The following is a 24,783-nucleotide window of genomic DNA, read 5'->3' as shown; positions in this document are numbered from 1 at the left end:
TTACTTTTCCTCCCATTTAATCCTCAATCACGAACAAATTATTTAATTTGGGACTCAAGTTTTTTTGTTTTTTTTTTTCTTTTTTCTTTTTTTTCTTCTTCTTCTTTTCTGCTTTTGTTCTTGGTTTTCCTTTATTTGTTTGTTTTTGTGGCATTTTGGGTACTTTTTACATTGCTTTTTAACTCACTAGCATTCCTCCCAACCCAAAGTCTCCATTGTATTTTAGTCTTCGCTCCACTTAATACAACAGATATTTACTTATTATTTTTATTTTTTTCTTCTTTAAATATTATTATTTTTTCTATCCTTTTTTCTGTTTCCCTCTTATCCCTCTCATTATATCTCTTAGTTGACCATCACTTACAAGCAAATCATTTTATGCTTGTCTAAGATATCCTCCTTTTTTTTTTCTTTTGCATTTAGTAGGTCCCTACTCCCTTTTTTGCCCCTTGAACTCTTCACCCCAAATCAGGCCCTCCGTTATAGGCAGTTTTTGTTCCATTTAGCATAATGTAATTCACAGGTCATCACAATATTTACCTAAAGAGGTGAGAGGAGGGGAGGAGAAGAAAGAAAAAAGGGGGAAATAATAAATTATTACTTTTTTTGTGTGTGGAGTGTTTTCCTTTTTCCCCCCCCTTTTATTATTTATTAATTCTAATTAACACTATCAACAAGACCACCTTCAGATGCCAATAAGAAAAAGGAAATCGAATAATATGGATACAAAAGATAGAGAGGTAACACAAATAGATGTGGAAAAATCTATGGAGAAAAGATTTAACATATTGGAAGCCTTGGAGCCAAATGACACAGAATTTAAAATAGAAATCTTAAAAATACTCAGAGATATACAAGAAACACAGAAAGGCAATGTAGGGAAATCAGAAAACAACTCAATGATCACAAAGAATATATTACCAAGGAAATTGAAACTATAAAAACAAATCAAACAGAAATGAAAAACTCAATTCACAAACTGAAAAATGAGATAACAAGCTTAGCTAATAGAACAGGCCAGATAGAAGAGAGGATTAGTGAAATAGAAGACAAGCAACTTGAGGCACAACAGAGAGAAGAAGAAAGAGACTCAAAAATAATAAAAAAGGAGAAAGCCCTACAGGAATTGTCTGACTCCATCAGAAAGAATAACATAAGAATAATAGGTATATCAGAGGGAGAAGAGAAAGAAAATGGAATAGAGAATATACTCAAACAAATAATAGATGAGAACTTCCCAAGCCTGTGGAAAGAACTAAAGCCTCAAATTCAAGAAGCAAACAGAACACCGAGTTTTCTTAACCACAACAAACCCACTCCAAGGCACATCATAATGCAGATGACACAAACCAATGACAAAGAAAAAATTCTCAAGGCAGCCAGGGAAAAGAAGAATACAACATATAAAGGAAGACCTATTAGATTATCATCAGATTTCTCAGCAGAAACTCTACAAGCTAGAAGAGAGTGGACCCCAATATTCAAAGCCCTGAAAGAGAGAAACTTTCAGCCAAGAATACTATACTCATCAAAGCTATCCTTCAAGTACGAAGGAGATATAAAAACATTCACAAATACAGAAAAGATGAGAGAATTTATCATCAGAAAGCCCCCACTCCAGGAAATACTAAAGGGGGTTTTCCAACCAAATTCAAAGAACAAAAGAACACAAAACCACAAGTAACAGCTCCACCAAGAAAACAATAAAACCAAACTTAAACTGTGACAACAAAAGAAAAAAAAAGGAGGAGAAAAGATGAAGATTAACAATAGCAAAGGACGATGAAGCGCAGAAATACTCATAAGAAAGGGTACTACAATGAATATGGTAGGTACCTTTTTCATTACTTAATGGTAACCACCCTTGAAAAAACCACCACAAAAACACTTGACTTAAAAAAGGTAGCAACAGAGGAAAGAAGTATGGAATACAAACAAACAAAAACAAATGATAGAGAAACAAAAGAGAAGAATCAAACAAGATACAAAACTAACAGAAAGCAATTTATAAAGTGGCAATAGGGAACCCACAAGTGTCAATAATTACACTAAATGTAAATGGATTAAACTTACCAATAAAAAAGACACAGAGTAGCAGAATGATTAAAAAAAAGAAAATCCAACTGTATGCTGCCTACAAGAAACTCATCTAAGCAACAAGGATAAAAACAAATTCAAAGTGAAAGTCTGGAAAACAATACTCCAAGAAAACAACACCCCCAAAAAAAGCAGGTGTAGCAATACTCATATCTGATAATGCTGACTACAAGACAGAAAAAGTACTCAGAGACAAAAATGGTCATTTCATAATGGCTAAGGGGACACTGAATCAAGAAGACATAACAATCCTTAATATATATGCACCAAACCAAGGAGCACCAAAATATATAAGACAGCTACTTATTGACCTTAAAAAAAATACTGACAAAAACACAATCATACTTGGAGACCTCAATACACCGCTGACGGCTCTAGATCAGTCATCCAAACAGAGAATCAATAAAGATATAGTGGCCTTAAACGAAATACTAGAACACCTGGATATGATAGACATCTACAGGACACTTCATCCCAAAGCGACAGAGTATACATTTTTCTCTAGTGTACATGGAACATTCTCAAGAATTGACCATATGTTGGGCCACAAAGACAATATCAGCAAATTTAGAAAAATTGAAATTGTACCAAGCATATTCTCTGATCATAAAGCCTTGAAACTAGAATTCAACTGTAAAAAAGAGGGGGAAAACCCACAAAATTATGGAAAGTGAACAACATACTTCTAAAAAATGAATGGGTCAAAGAAGAAATAAGTGCAGAGATCAAAAGATATATACAGACAAATGAAATGAAAATACGACATAGCAGAATCTCTGGGATGCAGCAAAAGCAGTAATAAGAGGAAAGTTCATATCACTTCAGGCCTATATGAACAAACAAGAGAGAGCCGAAGTAAACCACTTAACTTCACACCTTAAGGAGCTAGAAAAAGAAGAACAAAGACAACCCAAAACCAGCCGAAGAAAGGAGATAATAAAAATCAGAGCAGAAATAAACGAAACAGAGAACAGAAAAACTATAGAAAAAATCAATAAAACAAGGAGCTGGTTCTTTGAAAAGATCAACAAAATCGACAAACCCTTGGCAAGACTCACCAAGGAAAAAAGACACAGGACTCAAATAAATAAAATCCAAAATGAAAGAGGAGAAATCACCACATACATCATAGATATACAAAGAATTATTGTAGAATACTATGAAAAACTATATGCCACCAAATACAACAATCTAGAAGAAATGGATAAATTCCTAGAACAATACAACCTTCCTAAACTGAATCATGAAGAAGCAGAAAGCCTAAAGAGACCAATCAGCAGGGAGGAAATAGAAAAAACTATTAAAAACCTCCCCAAAAATAAAAGTCCAGGCCCAGACGGTTATACTAGTGAATTCTATCAAACATTCAGAGAAGATTTGGTTCCTATTCTACTCAAAGTCTTCCAAAAAATTGAAGAAGAAGCAATACTTCCAAACACATTTTATGAGGCCAACATAACCCTCATACCAAAACCTGGCAAGGATGGCACAAAGAAAGAAAACTACAGACCAATATCTCTAATGAATACAGATGCTAAAATTCTAAACAAAATACTGGCAAACCGAATACAACAACATATTAAAAAAATAATACATCATGATCAAGTGGGATTCATCCCAGAATCTCAAGGATGGTTCAACATACGTAAAACGGTTAACGTAATACACCATATCAACAAGACAAAGAACAAAAACCACATGATCTTATCAATAGACGCAGAAAAGGCTTTCGATAAAATACAACACAATTTTATGTTTAAGACTCTCAACAAAATGGGTATAGAAGGAAAATATCTCAACATGATAAAGGCCATATATGATAAACCATCAGCCAACATCATATTAAATGGCGTAAAACTGAGGACTTTCCACCTTAAATCAGGAACAAGACAGGGTTGTCCACTCTCTCCACTCTTATTTAACATGGTGCTAGAAGTTCTGGCCAGAGCAATCAGACAAGACAAAGAAATAAAAGGCATCCGTATCGGAAAAGAAGAAGTAAAGGTATCACTTTTTGCTGATGATATGATCCTATACATTGAAAACCCAAAGGACTCCACAAAAAGATTACTAGAAACAATAAACCAATACAGTAAGGTCGCAGGATACAAAATTAACATACAAAAGTCCATAGCCTTTCTATATGCCAACAATGAAATATTAGAAAACGAACTCAAAAAAATAATCCCCTTCACGATCGCAACAAAAAAAATAAAATACCTAGGAATAAACATAACAAAGAATGTAAAGGACCTATATAAAGAAAACTACAAGGCATTGCTAAGAGAAATAGAAAAAGACACAATGAGATGGAAAAATATTCCTTGTTCTTGGATAGGAAGAATAAATATAATTAAAATGGCCATGTTACCCAAAGTAATATATAAATTTAATGCAATTCCCATCAAAATTCCTATGAGATTTTTTAAAGAAACGGAACAAAAAATCATTAAGATTTATATGGAACTATAAAAAACCCCGAATAGCCAAAGCAATCCTAAGGAAAAAGAATGAAGCTGGGGGCATTACAATACCTGGCTTTAAACTATATTATAGGGCCACAATAATCAAAACTGCATGGTATTGGCAGAAAAATAGACACTCAGACCAATAGAACAGAATAGAAAGCCCAGAAATAAAACCACATATATATGGTCAAATAATCTTTGATAATGGGGCCAACAACACACAATGGAGAAAAGAAAGCCTCTTCAACAAATGGTGTTGGGAAAACTGGAAAGCCACATGCAAAAGAATGAAACTCGACTACAGCCTGTCCCCGTGTACTAAAATTAATTCAAAATGGATCAAAGACCTAAATATAAGATCTGAAACTATAATAAAGTACATAGAAGAAGACATAGGTACTAAACTCATGGACCTGGGTTTTAAAGAACATTTTATGAACTTGACTCCAATGGCAAGAGAAGTGAAGGCAAAGATAAATGAATGGGACTACATCAGAATAAAAAGTTTTTGCTCAGCAAGAGAAACTGGCATCAAAATAAACAGACAGCCAACTAAATGGGAACTGATATTTTCAAACAATAGCTCAGATAAGGGCCTAATATCCAAAATTTACAAAGAACTCATAAAACTCAACAACAAACAAACAAACAATCCAATAAAAAAATGGGAAGAGGACATGAACAGACACTTCTCCCAGGAAGAAATACAAATGGCCAACAGATATATGAAAAGATGCTCAGCTTCATTAGTTATTAGAGAAATGCAAATCAAAACTACAATGAGATACCACCTCACCCCTGTTAGATGAGCTATTATCAACAAGACGGGTAATAGCAAATGTTGGATAGGCTGTGGAGAAAAAGGAACCCTCATCCACTGTTGGTGGGAATGTAAAGTAGTACAACCATTATGGAGGAAAGTATGGTGGTTCCTCAAAAAACTGCAAATAGAACTACCTTATGACCCAGCAATCCCTCTACTGGGTATATACCCCAAAACCTCAGAATCATTGATACGTAAAGACACATGTAGCCCCATGTTCATTGCAGCACTGTTCACAGTGGCCAAGACATGGAAACAACCAAAAAACCCTTCAATAGAAGACTGGATAAAGAAGATGTGGCACATATACGCTATGGAATACTACTCAGCCATAAGAAATGATGACATCAGATCATTTACAGCAAAATGGTGGGATCTTGATAACATTATACGGAGTGAAATAAGTAAATCAGAAAAAAACAAGAACTACATGATTCCATACATTGGTGGAACATAAAAACGAGACTAAGAGACATGGATAAGAGAGTGGTGGTTACCAGGGGTGGGGGGAGGGAGGATGCAGGAGGGAGGGAGGGAGAGAGTTAGGGGGAGGGGAAGGGGCACAGAGAAAATTAGACAGAGGGTGACGGAGGACAATCTGACTCTGGGTGAGTGGTATGTAACATAATTTAATGACAAGATAACCTAGACATGTTTTCTTTGAATATATGTACCCTGAATTATTAATGTCATCCCATTAACATTAATAAAAATTTATAAAAAAGAAAGTGAAAGAGAACAGCATAAAATTTTATTTCTATGTTTTTGCACAAACTGTCATTGAAAAAATCATGACTAATTTAAAATTCTGTTCAGAGACTACTTAACTCACTCATGTGCAATTGATTTGCTATGTGTATATTTTTCACCCAGAGCAACCCACGTTTGCAGAGGGAAGTCCTATTGAACTTTTCATTGCTCTTTGTGGATTAATCCTGCTACTGATAAAAGAACCACGCATAATGCTGGATTGCTTATTTGGAAGTTGCTAGAAAGTAAATCTTACAACGTTTCATCAAAAGAAAAATAAATATTTGTAACTATGTAAGATGAAGGATGTTAACTAACTCTTATGACCATCATTTCACATGTATACAAATATTGTTTTATTAAGTTGTACATCTGAAACTAATGTACTGTTATTGTCAATTATATATCAATTGAGAGAAAAAGGCACATGGAGTTCATGTCTGCCAACCCCATCATTTCACAGGTGTTCAGCCTGAGCCAAAGTGAATAAGGGTCTTTCCACATTATGCTTGGTGATTGCAATTCCTAGTCCCCCATTATACCATCAGACTGCTTATTTTATTTTTTTTACTGACAGTTGACATATTATATATATTATATATTATATTATATTATATTATATTATATTATATTATATTATATTATATTATATTATATTATATTATATTCAGGCATAACACACAATGATTAGACACTTCTATAAATTAGAGCATGATTATCCCAAAAGGTCTAATACCCAACTGACACCAAAGTTATTACAGTACTACTGGCTCTATTCCCTATGCTGTACTTTACAACACCTGACTGTTTTCATAACTGGTAATTATACTTTTTAATTCTTTCCCCTTTTTCATCATCCTCCCAAACTGCCTCTCCTCTGGCAACCATCAATTTCTTCTCGACATTTATGAGTTTATTTTTACTTTATTTTTGCATTTTTTTTGTTTTTAGATTTTTAGATTCCACAAATAAGTGAGTCAATATGGTATTCCCTGTGTGATTTATTTTATTTAGTATAATACCCTCTCAGTCCATCCACATTGTCAAAAATGACAGTTTCATTCTTTCATATGGCTGAGTATGTACACAAATGTACATACATACCATTTCTTTACTGTCTATTGATAGGCACTTAATTTGCTTTTATATTTAAACTATTGTAAATAATGCTGTGACAACATAAGAATGTATATATCTTTTCAAATTAATGCTCTGGACTTTTTGTCATACGACAGTTTTATTTTTAATTTTTTGAGATCCCTTACTGTTTTCCATGGGCTGCACCAACTTAAAAATCCACCAGTAGTACATGAGATTTCCTCTTCTCCACATCATCACCAATGCTTGTTGTTTATTTCCTTCTTTATTTTTTTGTGACAAAGACAAAGTGGGACAGATAGACAGACAGGCAGAAAGGGAGAGGTGAAAAGCATCAATTCTTTGTTGTGGCACCTTTGTTGTTCATTGATTACTTTCTCATATGTGCCTTGACCAGGGGGCTATAGCAGAATGAGTGACCCCTTGCTCAAGTCAGCAACCTTGGGCTTTAAGCCAGCGACCTTTGGGTTCATGCCAGCACCATCTGTCATGTCTATGGGTCCCAGGCTCAAGCCAGTGACCCCATGCTTAAGCTGGTGAGCCCATGCTCAAGCCGGAGACCTTGGGGTTTGAAACCTGGGTCCTCTGCGTCTCAGTTTGATGCTCTATCCATTGTACCACCGCCTGGTCAGGCTATTGTTTGTTTCTTAATGATAGCCATTTTGACAGGTGTAAGGTGATATCTCATTGTGGTTCTAATTTGCATTTCCTCTGATGGTTAGTGATATTGAGCATCTTTTATATGCCTTTCGGTCATCTGAATGTTCTTTTTGGAGAAGTGTCTATTCAGATCCTCTGACCTTTTATTAATTAGATTTGTGGAATGATGTCAAAGAGTTTACTGCCTATGTTTTCTTCTCGTTTTATGATTTAAGATCTTATATTTAAGTCTAAAATCCATTTTGTGTTTATTTTTGTATGTATCTGTTTAGTTTTCCCAACACTATTTATGAAAAAAACTGTCTTTACCTCATGTATGTTCTTGCATACTCTGTCACATATTAATTGACCAGATAGGTGGGAGTCTACGTCTGAAGTCTATCTGTTCCATTGATGGATGTGTCTGTTTTTATGCCAGTACTATATTTTGATTATTATAGATTGTTGTATCGTTTCATATCAAGTAGCATGATACTTTTGACTTTGTTCTTCTTTTTCAAGGCTGCTTTGCCAATTAAGGGTCTTTTATGGTTTCATATAAAATTTTAGGATTATTTAGCTCTGTGAGAAATGTCATTGGTATTTTGATAAGAATTGCATTGAGTCTATAGATTGCATTGGATGCTATGGACATTTTAATGATGCTAATTCTTCTTATCTATGAGCACAGTATATCCCTCCATTTATATGTATCTTCAATTTCTTTTGTCAGCATCTTATTGTTTTGCAAGTACATGTCTTTTACTTCAATGGCTACAATTATTTTTAAGTATAATATATTTTATTCTTTGTGATATAATCATAAATGTGTTTTTCCCCTGAATTTCTCTTTCTGATAGTTAATTATTAATGTATAAAATGCAATTTATGAATATTTGTTTTGTATCTTAGTACTTTTCTGAATTCATTTAATAGTTCTAATAGTATATTAGTGTAATCTTTAGGGTTCTTTCTATATAATATCACATTATCTGCAATTGATGACAGTTTTACTTCCTTTCAAGTGTGCTACATTTTCTTTCTTTTTCTTGCCTGATTACTAAGATACAATGTTGAATAATATTGATGAAAATGGTCATGCTTATCTTTTCCTGAAATTAAAGAAATAACTTTTACTTTTTCACTATTGAATGAGATGTTAAGTGTGGGTTTGTCATATATGCTGTTTATTATGTTGAAGTATGTAGCATATATTTCTGCATTTATTAATATAATCATTTGATTTTATCCTTTGTTGACCTTTTTCTAGTTCTTTTTTTTTTTAGTATAAGGATAGATTGTTTATTTGAGATTTTTCTTGTTTCTTGATGTAAGCCTGTATTCCTATAAAGTTTCCTTTTAGAATTCCATTGTCTATATGCTATACATTTGAGGTAGTTGGGTGTTTATTTTTGTTTCTCTTAAGGTATCATTTGATTTTTTAAATCTCACTCATTGTTTAGTAGTATATTATTTGGCCTCCACATATTTACGTGTTATTTAGTTTTCTTTTTGTATTTTATTTCTAGTTTCATGCCATGTAATCAGAGAAGATGCTTGGTATGAATTTAATCTTCTTAAATGAACTGAGATTTTCATTATGGCCTAACATATGGTCTATCTTGCAAAATGTTTGTGTATATCAATACTTTAAAAGAATTTATATTTTTCTGCTTTTTAGAGAAGTGTCCTAAAAATATCAATTAGGGCCACCTGGCTTAATATGTTATGTAAGGCCACTGTTTCATTGTTTATTTTCTGTTTGAAGGTCCATTCATTGATGTCCGTGAGGTGTTAACATCCCCTAATATAACAGCATAGTGACAAACTTTCCCTTTCTATCTATATTTGATTTATATACTCAGATACTCCTACTTTGGGCACATAAATGTTTATAATAATTATATCATCGTAGTTGATTTATCTCTTTATTATTATTAAATACCCATCCTTCTTTCTTATTACAGCTTGTATTTTAAAGCCTGTTGAATAGAAATACAGCTACCACAGTTTTTTTTTAAACTCCATTTGCATGCAGTACCTTTTTCCATCACTTTTCTTTCAGTTAGTGTGCCTTTCAATCAGAATTTGGTTTCCTGTAGGCAACATGTTTCCATGTCTACAGTGTTTTTTATTCAGTCAGTCACTTCTGTCTCTTGATTGAAGCGTTTAGTCTATTTACATTTAAAGTAATTATTGATGAGCATGTGTTATTATCATTTACCTAATATTCTGTAGGTCTCCTGTGTTACTTTTCTATGCTCTTGCATACCATGTATTTCATATATACCAAGCTCTGTTTATACCAAGTTATGTTTAGTTGATGGTTGCTTCAGTTTGAATTGAAATCACTAAAATTTTTAGTCCTTCCAAGTTTATATTTTTGTAGTTATTTTTTACTTCTTTTGTGTGTGTAGCTTATGTGTACTTTTAATTTATTGTTGTAAATACACATGATTGTCTTACTTTTGCCTTTTAATCTTTGTACTAGATTTATATTTAGTTAACCCACTATTTTTACTAAGTGTTTGCATTTGTCAGTGAGAATTCTTTCCTTTTCTATATTTCCATATTCATATTATTGATCTACTCTATTTAATTTTTCTTGTAATATTGGCTTGGTGGTGATGAACACTTTTAGTGTTTCTTGTCTGGAAAACTATATCTTGTTCAATTCTAAATGAAAGCATTGCTGGGTAGAGTAATCTTGGTTATAAGTCTTTACTTTTTGCCACTTTGACTATTTCATACCAATAATTTCTGGCCTGCAAAGTTTCTGTTGAGAAATCATCTGACAATCGTATGGAAGTTCCCTTGTATATAAATAACTAACTGCTTTTTTTTTACGTTTTTTTTGTGTGTGTGTGTATTTTTCCGAAGTGAGGCAGTCAGACAGACTGCCCCATGCGCTGGACTGGGATCCACCCGATATGCCCACAAGGGGGCAATGCTCTGCCCATCTGGGGCATTGCTCCTTTGAGGCCAGAGCCATTCTAGCTCCTGAGGTGGAGGCCATGGAGTTGTCCTCAGTGCCCGGGCCAACTTTGCTCCAATGGAGCCTTGGCTGCGGGAGGGAAAGAGAGAGACAGAGAAAAGAGAAGGGGAAGGGTGGAGAAGTAGATGGGCGCTTCTCCTGGTGTGCTCTGGCTGGAACTTGAACCCAGGACTTCCACACGCTGGGTGATGCTCTACCACTGAGCCAGCTGACCAGGGCTTTTCTGGCTATTTTTAAGAGTATCTTTTTGTTTCTTACCTTGTGCATTTTAATTATTTTATGTACATTAGTGCAGGACTATTTGGTTCATCTTGTTTGGGACTCTCTTCACTTCTAGGACTTATATGTCTGTTTTCTTCACCAGGCTAAGGATGATTTCAGTCTTTACTTATTTAAATGGGTATTCAATTCCAGGCTCTTTTTCCTCTCTAATACTCCTATGATGCAAATATTGGTATGCTTGATTTAATCTCTTAGGACCTCTAAAGCAGTGTTTTTTAACTGCCAGTCCACAAACCAGTTTCAGTCAGCCAGAAATTTTGTGCCAATCTGCAAATAGTTAACCACTCTTCTGTTGTGTGAACATTAGAGAATCTATAATAACTGGGTCTATAATCTTCATACAACATCATGGTGGTTAACTTTTTCACAGACTGGCATAACATTTTTTGGAAGACCGGCAGTGTGGTGTGCCGATGGGCAGTGTGGTCTGCCAACTAGCAGTTGAACATCACTGCCATAAATTATCTTCACTTTTTAATTTTTTTTGCTGTTCCAAATGGGAATTTTCTGCTACCTTTTCTCCCAGATTACTGACTTGATCCTCTATTTAATCTAATCAGTTTTTATTCATTCTGCTGTATTCTTCATTTTCTGCTTTTTAAATTATTATTGTTTCCTATATTTTTGTGTAATTTCTCACTGAGTTCATGTATTTATGCTTTATAATCATTCACCAAGCATCCTTATAACGAATGCTTTCAACTCTGCATCTGGTAGGTTGCTTGTCTTCATATCATTTAGTTCTTTTTCTTCTAGAATATGTTTCTCTATCTTTTCATTTGTGCTGACCCTCTGTGATTGTTTCTATCTATTAAAAAGGTCAGCTATGTTTCTCAGTCTTGGCAGAGTGGCCGTATGTCATACGTTTCTTTGAGGACTAGTATAGTAGTACAGTCTCCCTGACCACATGGTTTGGCTGTTCTAAGGATGTACTTTTGAGGGTTGTGTGTCTCTCTTTTTACAATTGAGCCTTGATTGCTGTTAGCATATCAGTGGATGGAATTGACCCTCAGATTACTAACTATAAGTGGCCACTGTGACTACAGGGGTCAAAGCTGTTTTGTGAATAATGATTTCACAACACATGAGTCTCTTCAGCAGGCTTCTGGTGTGAGCCAAGTCTACCCTTCAGAATTGTCTTTTTGGAGCTGGCTGGGTGGTGTCTGGTGTGGTCTGGGCTGGCTACCAGGTGTGTTAGTTCTGAAGTCTCTTAGGAAAAGTTCTAATGCAGGCCAAGGGCAACTGCCATTTGTATATGGCATAGGGTTACCTGATGGAAGTTACAAAATTACTTGTGGTTGGTTGCCACATGTACTGGGCTTGAAGGATCTTGGTAGAGGCTATGCTGTGACCAGGACCATTACCCTTAGTGTCAAGCCTGATATTCTTTGGTGGGCATCATGGTGTGAGCTGAGGTATGCTACCAGTGTGCTAGGCTTGTGGCTGCATAGTTAAAATTAACTTTTTAGTCATCACTGGCCATAGCTTATTCCAGGCTTGCCACCTGATGGGATTTACAATGAAAATTGAGACCAGTAACTGCTTAAGACAGACTTGGAGCTGCTTAGCAAAAAGTAAAGGGTACGCCAAGGCCAGCCAATGCTTTTTAGGGAGGTGTGGGTCTTTCAAAGATTTTAGAAAAGTGCACTGTGTGAGCTAAGACAGTTTACTTGTGTGGAATAACTGCTGGAAGCAATCAGTTCCGTAACAAACTGGCTGGGGGAGTGTCTGTGTTAGCAAGGTTATTAAAACTCAAATATAGTGCCCATCTATGCCTGCAGGATGAGTATGGGTGGGTGAGATCTCATCAAAGAAGAAATGGCTCTTGCCCCTTAGAGAGAGCCTTTCTGATCTTTCCCCCTCCGCTTTGGCCTGGAAGCTAATCAGCTTAATTCCTCCCTATATATCCCTGGACACTTAAAGCAGCTGCTACACCTATAAGGTTAAAATAAGTGAGTTTGTAAGAAAATAAGTCCTTTCACAGGCCCTGCAAGAGGAACACTTGGGTGTCCAGAAGCCTTCCTTCTCATTCATTCACAATCCCTCCAGGTTTTCATAGCCAAATATTGTACAAATTCCTCCTCTAGGCACTGGTTCCTTGGGTTAGGGGTTCCATAATGGGTGGAACCTGTCATTCCACAGCGAAGAACTCCGCACCTAAGATATCCCTCCGCATTCTTAATTACTACGTCACTGTTGTGGTTCCACATCTCTGTCCCTCCTACCACTGCTATTGTGGCTTCTTCTTTCTAACCTTGGTTATAGGACTTCTTTTCAGCTACTCAAAAGATGGTTCTCAATGATGGTTGTTCTATAATTTAGTGGTAAATTTGATGTAATGTTGGGAGGAGATGATCACAGTGTTTACTCACTTTGGTATATTGATCCCAAGTCAGACTGCTTTTTCCACGATGATCACAGTTGGACCTTACCATTTAACAGCCTTCTTCTTTTGGGATTCTCCACATTCCTTTTACAGGAAACCATAGAATAGAAGAAGGAAGATTTCTTGCTGCAGAATGAAGAGCATTGGGAAAACATTGCCAGGCTCAGCTTAAGCAGCTCTCAGAGCCCTAGATGGAAAGTATTTCAAGAGGGCCTTTCTATGTGCCTGGAGGATACAATCTCTACTTAGAAGCAATGAATGAGATTGAACGGTCTTTTAACAAGATGCCCAGGAAAGGAGTGAAGGTGAGAAATAAAAAGAGAAGGGAAGAACAGCCAATCAGGTTAAGAGAGCCTCTGTTGTTTCTTTTCAAGGTCTAAGACTACACCGCACCATTTGTGGAGAGAATGCAGAGCGTGATGAGCCCTACATTTTTAGCTTTTATATTTACCATTAGTTAGACACTTTGAAATGTATCAGAAATATTTCTTCCTGAATATAGGATTTATTACCAGAAACCTAGGTGAAAGAGAACATTTATTTTATTTAATAAACAGTGTTGCCTCACCAGGCAGTGGCTCAGTGGATAAGGCATCAGACTGAGTCACAGAGGACCAAGGTTCGAAACTCCAAAGTTGCCTACTTGAGTGTGTACTCATTCAGCTTGAGTGCAAGGTTGCTGGCTTGAGCAAGGGGTCTCTCACTCTGTTATAGCCCCCCAGTCAAGGCACATATGAGAAAGCAGTCAATGAAAAATTAAAAAGCTACAACAAAGAATTGATGCTTCTTATCTCTCCCTTCCTGTCTGCCTGTCCCTATCTGTCCCTCTCTATGACTTACTATCAAAGAAATAAAATAACAAATAGTGTTATTGTTTTGTGCTAAGTATAATTAAACAACATTCTCAAAAAGCATATGATCTTACCAAAAGAGGACATATATTTAATCAGTTGCCTATGAAGGGATATGGTTATCATACAACTATACATGATAGTGATGATGATGATGATGGCTAACATATATTGAGCACTCAGTTTCTGTTACAGGTATCAGCTTAGGTGCTGTGTTTGGATTATCAATTTAATTATTAGAATAATATGAACTGAGGTGCTGCTGTCATCCCCATTTTACAATTGAGAAATGTGATGCACTGAGAAGCTAATAAGTTGCATAAGATCATATAGCCAGTAAATAAAAGTGCTGGTAGGGCAGGTCTATGTACCCGGCATCCTTTCAAATCTCAGAAGGAAGTTCAGCAAACCTTCCTGGGAAGGGAGGTAGAAGCTACAACTTGAAGGATCAATAAATGCTATCTGAATAAAGAAAAGGTAGAGGAGCATCCAATCAGGATATTGCAGGAATGGAGGATGAGTGTTTCTGAACTACACCTAAATGTGGTTCCCTCTAACTTGGGTGTGTGGTGGTGGCATCGTGAGGACAGGAAGTTGGAGAGCTAGAAGAGAGGTTTTTATAGAGGGTTTTATTCTAACTAAAAAAGTTGGACATTCTGTTGTGGCCATGAAAGAAGGGAATTACTGTGGGATCCTAAGAAGAATGAAGGATTTACAGGGTCAAATTTGTACTTTTACTGAACAAGAGTCTTGATTCCCTCCTTTTTCTACCAGGCAAATGAAGTTCTCCAGAGCTTCCTGCAGTCACAGGCTGCAACAAAGGAATCCATCCTGCAGGCAGACACAGCCCTCACTGCTGGGAAGAAGGCTCTAGCAGGTACAGGGCAGGGCTCTGACCACAGGGAGGGGAGGCTCCTGCAGTGCCCTGTAACAGGTGTGAGAGCAAAACTTTCCTGAAACAAGGTGATTTCTGTCTTTCTGTCCAACAACTCTATGTTAAACCAAAGATAACTGGGTCAATTTTGGTAGCTTATTCAGCCAATTATTACCTTTTCATCACATTCTGAAACAGAGATTTCTCTTTACCATTTTAAAGTCATTTTAGTCCCTGTGCACAGGAAAGTACAGCTCAGCATTACTGATATTGTTTCCTTTGTAAAGCCCGTGGGAAACAGCTGAGCGTGTCAAGAATTTGGAAGCTGAGAAGGAAAAGGAGCTGCTAAGACAGAAACTAAAGCAATAGCAGGAAATATTGGGGCTTAAGACAAGAGCTGCAAGGAAAACTTAGTCCAAATGAAGAATAAGATGGAGAACGAATACAAAAACCTCCTGCGAGAACAGGAAAGGGTGCTAGAGCACAAGCTGAAGGTAAGTCCATGTGGGTTTGTGGCAAAGCCTAAAGGACAAGAACTTGCTTCCTCATGAAGGGAAGAGAAAAACTTTAGTCAGAAACCCTGAAGGAAATCCAAAGGTATATGACTCAGTGAATTGTCATATTAATCTGATCATTCTAATTCCCTAAATCTAAAAAACTCAGCATCTTCTCTAGTATTAGAATTTACAGGGTACAAATAACTTGTCTCCAGCCCTTGAACTGTTGTTTGAGTTGATTGTAGGTGTCCCTGTGCCCCCACGTGAGTGAGACCTTAGACCTGTGTTCCTTAGGATGTTAGCTACAGCCATCAAAGAGACTTAACACATTGGGGGCCAGTAGTTTTACTGGTAGCTTCACCCAGTAGCCAGATAATTTTCTCCTGAATGAGTACAAAATCTATTTTACTTAAATGTTAAAGACACACTTTATAATTAAATACCAATTGCATTTTGAAGTTATTTATTTTTATATGTTCTTAAAAGCTAATATATTTTTAAAGTATGATACTTTGTAAAACACTGTGTAATATGAAGTGGAACTAAACAAAACTGGCAAATGCAAAGCCAAGAATTCTCGTGATTAGCCACAAACCTTAGAACAGAAAACACGGGAATTCTCATTATCTGTCCACAATGTGTTAACATATATCCATCTGGTTGAAAATATAAGATTGTACACGATATGAAATATGGGATTATCCCTGGCTTGTTGTCTCAGTGGATAGAGCATTGGTCTGGCATATGGACATCCAGGGTTCGATTCCCATTCAGGGCACACTGGAGAAGCGACCATCTGCTTCTATTCCCCTTCCTCACCCTCTTTTTTCCATCTTCCTTTCCTTCAGCCTGTGGATCAATTAGTTCAAACATCAGCCCTGAGCACAGAGGATAGCTCAGTTGGTCTGAGCTCATCAGCCTCAGGTATTAAAAATAGTTTGGTTGATTTGAGCATCAGCCCTAGACAGGGGTTGCTGGGTGGATCATGGTCAGGACACATGTGGGAGTTTGTCTCACTATCTCCCCTCCTCTTACTTAAAATAAAGAAAAAATATATGGGATGCTGATGTTCTAAATTTGCTACATTAGTTTCCAGATCCGAACATGCCAAGAATGATTTACTCTTTACAACCAGAGTACAATGCATTCTTTTTTTTAAATGTTTATTTTTATTGATTTTTGAGAATGAAGAAAGAAGAGAGAGAGAAAGAGACAAGAGGAACATCAATCTGTCCTTGTGTGTGCCCTGACCAGGGATAAAATAAACACCTTTTGTGTTTAGGGTCAATGGTCTAACCAACTAAGCTATCTGGCCAAGGCTACAAGCATTCTGGTCCCAACCAGGGTTTGATAACCAGTGTTCTATAGAGAATCAGAAGTTCCCAGTATGTGTTACATATATGTAGTCATCTTCTTTTCATGGAACCAAGAAAAAAAATTACAATTAAAATTCCATCTTTCCCGAAGAGAATCCTTTGGACTGGAAAAGATTTCCGGGATAACTGTCTGGCTTATTCCAGCCCAATTCTCCTACACTCTCAGTGAGATCATGCTGCGGGACCTTAGGAAGGTACAAACCATGGATACTCCCACTATCAGATTAAATATTTGGAAATTTTTGATCAAATGCATCAAAAAAGAGGATCTAAATTAGTAGAGAAATAGAACATGTGCTGAGCTGTTACTGTTGTTAAATACAAAGTGATGATTATCTGGACTTTTCAAAAGACAACTCCCTTTTACAGATTCAAAATAACTACTTGAAGAAGGATTTAATAAGAAATGGAGAAGATGAATGAAGATATAAATCAACTAAAAAAAAGAGGTTCAAGAGACTAAAAACTCTAGCCGGACCAAGCAGAGGCATAATGGATAAAGCATCAGACTGGAGTGCGGAGGATTCAGGTTCAAAACCCCAAGGTCTCTGGCTTGAGCACAGGCTCAGCTAGTTTGAGCACAGCTCACCTGCTTGAACCCAAGGTCACTGGCTTAAGCCCAAGGTCGCTGGGTTGAGTAAAGGGTCACTCTGTCTGCTGTAGCCCCCCAGTCAAGGCACATATGAGAAAGCAATCAATGAACAACCAAGGTGATGCAAAGAAGAATTGATGCTTCTCATCTCTCTCCCTTCTGTCTCTCTGTCCCTATCTGTCCCTCTCTCTGTCTCTCTTCCTGTCATTGTCACACACACACACACACACACACAATAAAAGACTAAAAACAAATGCCATTTAAGAATTACAGTGATATTTATTTTGGGAGCCAGACTATTATCTGTAGCATTCTTCAAGGTGCAGTGAAGATAATTGTATTTATGCTACAGACTAGAAATTTTAGTAAATATATTATAAAAGTCTGTTTATGTTATAATAGTATAACACTGTGATTCAATTTATTTTGTTTATTTATTTTTTTTGTATTTTTCTGAAGCTGGAAACGGGGAGAAACAGTCAGACAGACTCCCGCATGCGCCCGACCGGGATCCACCCAGCACGCACACCAGGGGTCGATGCTCTGCCCCTCCGGGGCGTCGCTCTGCCGCGACCAGAGCCACTCTAGTGCCTGGGGCAGGGGCCAAGGAGCCATCCCCAGCGCCCGGGCCATCTTTGCTCCAATGGAGCCTTTGCTGCGGGAGGGGAAGAGAGAGACAGAGAGGAAGGAGGGGGTTGGGGGTGGAGAAGCAAATGGGCGCTTCTCCTATGTGCCCTGGCCGGGAATCGAACCCGGGTCCCTCGCACGCCAGGCCGACGCTCTACCGCTGAGCCAACTGGCCAGGGCCTGACTCAATTTAAAGTATGTGTGTTATGGTAGTTTCATCTGAGAAAAGTTTAAATATTGATTACTGCCCTGGCTGGTCGATTCAGTGGAACAGCATTGTGTGAAAGTCTTGGGTTCTAGTCCCAGTCAGGCCACACAGGAGAAGTGACCATCTGCTTCTCCACACCTCCCTTTTCCTTTCCTCTCTTCCCTTCCTGCAGCCATGGCTTAATTGATTTGAGCACTTTGGTCCCAGGCACTGAGGATAGATTCCTGGAGCCTCTGCCTTAGGTGCTAAAAATAGCTCAGTTGTGAGCATGGCCCCAGATGGGCATAGCATCAGCCCAGACAGGGGTCTCTGTGTGGGCCCTGATTGGGATGCATGCAGGAGTCTTTCTCTCCCTCTCTCTATCTCCTCTCCTCTCCCTTAAATTTAAAGAGAGAGAGAGAAAGATTACCAAAGAATATTAGGGCTTCTGTACAAAAATTAAAAATAAAATAAATAAATAAACCTTAATTTTTATTGAAGCATTTATTTATTTATTTATTTATTTATTTATTTATTTATTTATTTAGTATTTTTCTGAAGTTGGAAACGGGGAGGCAGTCAGACAGACTCCCACATGTCCCAACCGAGATCCACCCAGCGTACCCACCAGGGGGCGATGCTCTGCCCATCTGGGGCGTCCCTCCGTTGCAACCAGAGCCATTCTAGAGTCTGAGGCAGAGGCCACAGAGCCATCCTCAGCGCCCGGGCCAACCTTGCTCCCATAGGGCTTTGGCTGCAGGAGGGGAAGAGAGAGACAGAGAGGAAGGAAATGGGGAGGGGTGGAGAAGCAGATGGGTGCTTCTCCTGTGTGCCTTGGCTGGGAATTGAACCCGGGACTCCTGAACGCCAGGCTGACGCTCTACCACTGAGCCAACTGGCCAGGGCCGAAATAATTATTTAAAGAAATGAAACATAAGTTAGAAAATTATTTATTCATATTAAAGGTTTAAGTGAAGCAAAAAGACAAATGGTAAAATAAAGAAAACACAAGCAGTCTGTATTATAGTCATGTATTTTACTCCTTCAGCTATAATGATTGTTGTGAATCTGGAAGCAAAGTGCAACAAAGATATTTTTTAAATGGGCAAAAATATAAGAAGAGATAAAAACATTATTGATTATAAAAAAACCTGCAAAGTAAAAGAAGGAGGTTGCTGTGTCACCTCTCAGATGCTATAGAAAGAAAGTTTTGATAAGACACTAGGTAGACAATGGTTCAGGAAACTGACAGTCTCTCCAAGGTGCTAGGAGAGTGCAAATTGAGGCAAATATAATTATACATATCAAAATTTCAAATGCAAATACTATTGATCCATCAAGTCCACCCTTAGGAATAAACCTTAATATTTATTGACTCTAGTTGAAAATGACATATGTAGTATATATTTGGGGCAGGATTGTTGTAATTCCAAAAGACTAGAAACAACTTTAAATTTTCAGGTCAGTTACTGGTAAAGTAGATCTTGAGACGTGCTTACAAAGGGATATGCTACAGTCACTAAAATGAAAGGGGAGGCTCTATTTGTACTAACAAAAGAAACTTGCAAGATTTATCATAAGTGAAAAAATTGAAGAATGTGTGCATAGTTGAGCCACTGAATTTACAAAATAATGAATGTGTACCTTTATGACCATCTAGCTGGAAAAATATAAAATAAAATAGTATCATGGGCACAAGAGGAATGAACATGCATAGCTGAGCTAAGATATGACAGGACCACTAACTTTACATTATATATTTTTCTGTGCCTTTTACATCTTGTATGAATTATTACTTATTTAAACATAGACAAATATAATTATTCAGATTGAAAATGAAAAAATAACACATGAAAGCAAAGTTCCTATGGTTGGATCAAAGTATTTAACACCACCAGAAATACCATAAGTCAACTCAGCAGGAAGAGTCTACTTATCACAGCAGGAAAGAGAAATTACAAGATGTGTATCTTTGTGCTTTTCCATAAAGCGCTGAAATTATAGTTCCTAATTTATGTGCAGATATAAAGTCAACTGGAATGGTAACTGCAATGATTTCCAAATTCTTGCCCTACACTTATAAAGATGTTGAATTAGAAGGAAAAATACTTCAGGGTCTGTTCTAAAATTTTAAGCATTCTTTTCAGCTGTGGTTAGAATGAAGTAGTTATAATCCCACACATTGCATATTTTTTTGACTTTGGAAGTTTACACACAGGACTTTCTTAAATACCCCTACTGCTCATCTCACACCCTTTATTTGCAAACTCCTGTTACTCCTGCCCTGTGCTACTTCTTGATTTCCTAAGATTGCACACAGTTTCTTCCTTGGGCCAGCACTGTGCTATGATGACCCTGCTCTCACAGCACTTTTATACAATTGTGAAGTTAAAATAACTTCTTTACAGCTGTCTCCCTTACTGCCTCGTGATCTTATCTTGATGATCTTCATCTTCATCTGTGTGGTTCCCACCACAAAGCACATCCTGGAAACAAAAGATTTTTCAAAAATATGGGTGAAGACATAAGCTGCCATCCAGCAAGGCCCCAACTAGAATCCTCTTGTAATATTAACTGCTCTCTAGATTCTCAAACTGAAGGACACAGTTTTAAGAACTAGTGCAGTGGGGACTTGCTGAGTAAGAAAGTATATGCACACTCATCTGAACTTGCTGCCCTGTCCTCTCTGAGAGATAGGACACTCCATGTGATAGGCTTCTTCAAACTTATCTTCCATGACAATTACCCAGAAATGAGGTCACCACCTTCACCTCACACTGCAATTATAACATTTAAAATAGTAAAGAAAGGAGCAGAAATTTGTTTTCTCATTTGCACCATAATTATTTTCTGCATTCAACGTGCATTAGTTGAAATAAAACTATCATTTTGGTATCATCTCACACCTATTAGGATGGCCACTATCAAAACAGTAGTAAATGACAAATATTGGTAAGGATATGGAATAACTGGAACAGTTGGGAAATATAAGTGGGAATGAAACTGATACAAATGCTATGGGAAATTTAACAGTGGTTTCTCAGAAAATTAAAAATAGAACTAAAATATGATCTAGACATTCTACTACTGGGTAAACATTCAAAAATACTAAAGGCAGGATTTTAAAGAGATATTTGCACACCCTTCTTCACTATCCCATTATTCACAATAGTCAAGAGAGACAAATAACCTATATGTCCATATCAACAGATGAATGGATAAAATGTTGTATAGACATTCAATGGAATGTGACTCAGCCTTAAGAAAAAGGGAATCTTAGCACATGCCACACCATGGATTAATCAAGATACATTATTTTAAGGGAGATAATGTAATTACAAAAAGACAAATACCTTGTGATTTTACTTATATGAGGAATCTAAGGTAGTCAAACTCATAGAAGCAGAAAAATAGAATATTGGTGGCCCAAGGCTGGGGTGGAAAGTTAATGAGAAGCTCTTTAATGAGTACAGAGTTTCAGTTTTGCAAGATGAAAAAGCTCGAGAGATCTATTGCACAACAGTGTAAATATAATTAACATTTAAGTATATTTAATTTCCACATCTAGAAATAGTTAAGATTGTAAATTTTATGTTATTTGTTTTTTAATACAATTAAACAGTTAAATAAGAATGATAATGCAATAACATACCTAATAAATAAAACCCTATAAAGGGTACTAAATAAAGCAATAATACATTCTCCAAAATGAGAGCAATCAGCTAAAATTCTTATCTATAATTTAGTTATATTTGCCTGTTATATATAATATAATGCCAACTGTGGAGGAACTTCACAAAGTGACCCTCATTTTCACTGAGAAGAATTTATTGGTAAGAGGAGCCAAAATAATGCTCTGGAAAAGAAGTTATGGTAATATTAAAACAAAATATAAATTATACTCATTTAAAGTGTGGTACCGAGTTTGTTAAGATAGACAACAGAACAGAATGGTAGTTAAGGAATAAATTTAATATGAGTAAGAACAACTGTCAGGCCATTTAAAAAGAATAATAACATTCCATCTGTTTCCTATCACTGACATCAAAATACATTTCTTGAGGGTAATGTTTCAAATGCTCCAATCTGAGATCTTGAGACTAGCTACTTTAGTAATCAGTGCTCCTCCTTCCTTCCCTCATTCATTCCTTTGCTTTTATTATTTGGGTGCAAGTCAATCTGACCTACAAGATTAAGGCGTTTTAGGGGAAAGACTATGTGTAATTAATCTTCATTCCCCTGAGCACCCAGTACAGGGTTGTGCACACAGTACTTACTCTCTATACACATATATTGCAGACTATTTTTCTAACTTGCTGGTTTCACTTCCATTATATATGAGGCTCAGTGACCCTTGTTGAATAAATAAATTTCCCTCTGCTGAGTGCCCTAGAACATTCTGCACGTTGTTCTTCCTGTGAAAGTAGCTTAATATGGAAACATTCCACACCTGAGATTCTGAGTCTCTCTGGTCAACATCTACAATCACTCAGCATATATACATATTTTTTATGTAATAATACTAACATGCAAATTAATTTGATCTGTGACTATATTTTAGAATAATGTAAGTATTCTAGAGACTGCAACTTCAAGTACATTGGACAGTAAAAAAAATATAGCTCCTTCATACCAAGCATTTAAAATAAAAAGTCCTTAGAAACTTTTCACACAGTCTCACATAAAAACCAAAGGGGGAAAAAACTGTACAGAATTCATTGTACTAAACGAAACAGAGCTGTTTTCTGAACATCTAGTCTCTTTCTGAGAAACTAAGAGCTTGTTTATGCTTTCATTTTCAACTGACAAGTGTTCAATAAAAGTGCTTTCAGAGAGATGACGTCAGAGTAATGGTGGGGTAGGAAGCGATACCGATAAATCTCCCCCAAAACTCAACAAGATCTTCAACCAGAAACAGAAAAACCTATACTTGGAGCTTCCAGATGCTTTGCAATACACCCAAAGGTATGATTGAGTGAAAAATTGGCTAAATATATAACCAAACCCCGAAGGAAATAGGGAGTAAGAAATGCTCCGCCTTCCTCACTAACCTAAACAGGGCGGCTTTCTCTGGTAACTGTGAATATAGAAACTGAGGTGGGCAAAGGGGGTGAATACATCCAGGCCGCGACACAAACGGCCGAACCAGGCTGTGGAACGGAGATCCAAGCCGAGGAAAATCTGATCCTGTGGCAACCCGGGCAATACAAGCTAACACTAGCGCCAAACCCAAACAAAGAAAGACAAGCGGCGCGGCCATTTTACCCGGTCCCCTGGTCGGTGCGCAGTTAGTGGGCGAGAATTTCTTCCTAGGCCCCGAGAGTGGGTGCCCGTGTTGCCCCACGGAGAGGCAGGGTCAGAGGCCTTTCTGTGGGCCGAGGGCAGAGTCTCTGGGCAGCCCCAGCGCCCTGGGAAAGCCACGCACGGGAGGGAGTGAGAACTAATTCCAACGGTGGAGATTTTCCGTGCTGGAGGGTGTTTCACTCAGAGGGAAACGCGGCCGGCCTCATATCCTGGTTTGCGCGCGCAGATAAGGAGTGAGCGATTCCTCCGAGTGCCTCGGCAGTGCGCGCCCATGTTATCGCACAGAGGGGCTGAGTCAGGGGCCTTTGTGTGGGCCAAAGCAGAATCTTGGGCCGCCCCAGCGCCTTGCAAAAGCCGCGCACGGGGACGGAGCGAGACTCAATTCCAACGCTGCAACTTTTCCCTGCGGTTGGGGGTTTCACTCAGAGCGTGAGACTGCTGGCCGGATATCCTGGTCACAGACAGTGAGTGAGAGTTTCCTCCAAGCTCCCCGGAAGTGGGCGCCCGCTTGTGTTACCGGACAGAGTGGCAGAGCCAGAGGTCTTTGAGTGGCCGGAAAGCCCGCCTGATTATGCTAGCAGCTCTGACTGACTGAGCCTTACCCAGAGCCCTGTGCTGAGTGGGAATAGAGTGGGGAGTGGCCAGTTCTTTGAGCCTCTTACTATCCAGGCAGAGGCAGCAGCAACCCCATAGCTGGATTATCAGGCTACTAATTGAGGAAGGAAAGACTAGGAGAAAGGCTCCAGGAACACGGACTCTCTCACTGTCGGAGCTTATAAATGCTAATGAGCTTCGACTGCCAACGAGACTAAAGCACAATACATGACATTGCCATAGAGACTTATCAACTGCAAACCTCCACCTGAGCGAGCCAAAGGGGCAAAACCCGGGGTACAGAGTCACCGACCAGGAAGAAGGAGAGAAAAGAAAAAGCAAG

At 37.7% G+C, this 24,783-nt stretch overlaps 1 pseudogene; it reads left to right on the top strand.

The window, feature by feature from the left end:
• Nucleotides 1–24,783, top strand: part of LOC136398361 (guanylate-binding protein 4-like) — a 53,649-nt pseudogene that overhangs the window by 6,139 nt on the left and 22,727 nt on the right.

Source organism: Saccopteryx leptura, chromosome 3, assembly GCF_036850995.1.
Source record: "Saccopteryx leptura isolate mSacLep1 chromosome 3, mSacLep1_pri_phased_curated, whole genome shotgun sequence".
Taxonomy (NCBI): domain Eukaryota; kingdom Metazoa; phylum Chordata; class Mammalia; order Chiroptera; family Emballonuridae; genus Saccopteryx; species Saccopteryx leptura.
The sequence above is the reverse complement of the archived record's forward strand: the minus strand, read 5'-3'. Positions and strand labels throughout refer to the sequence as shown.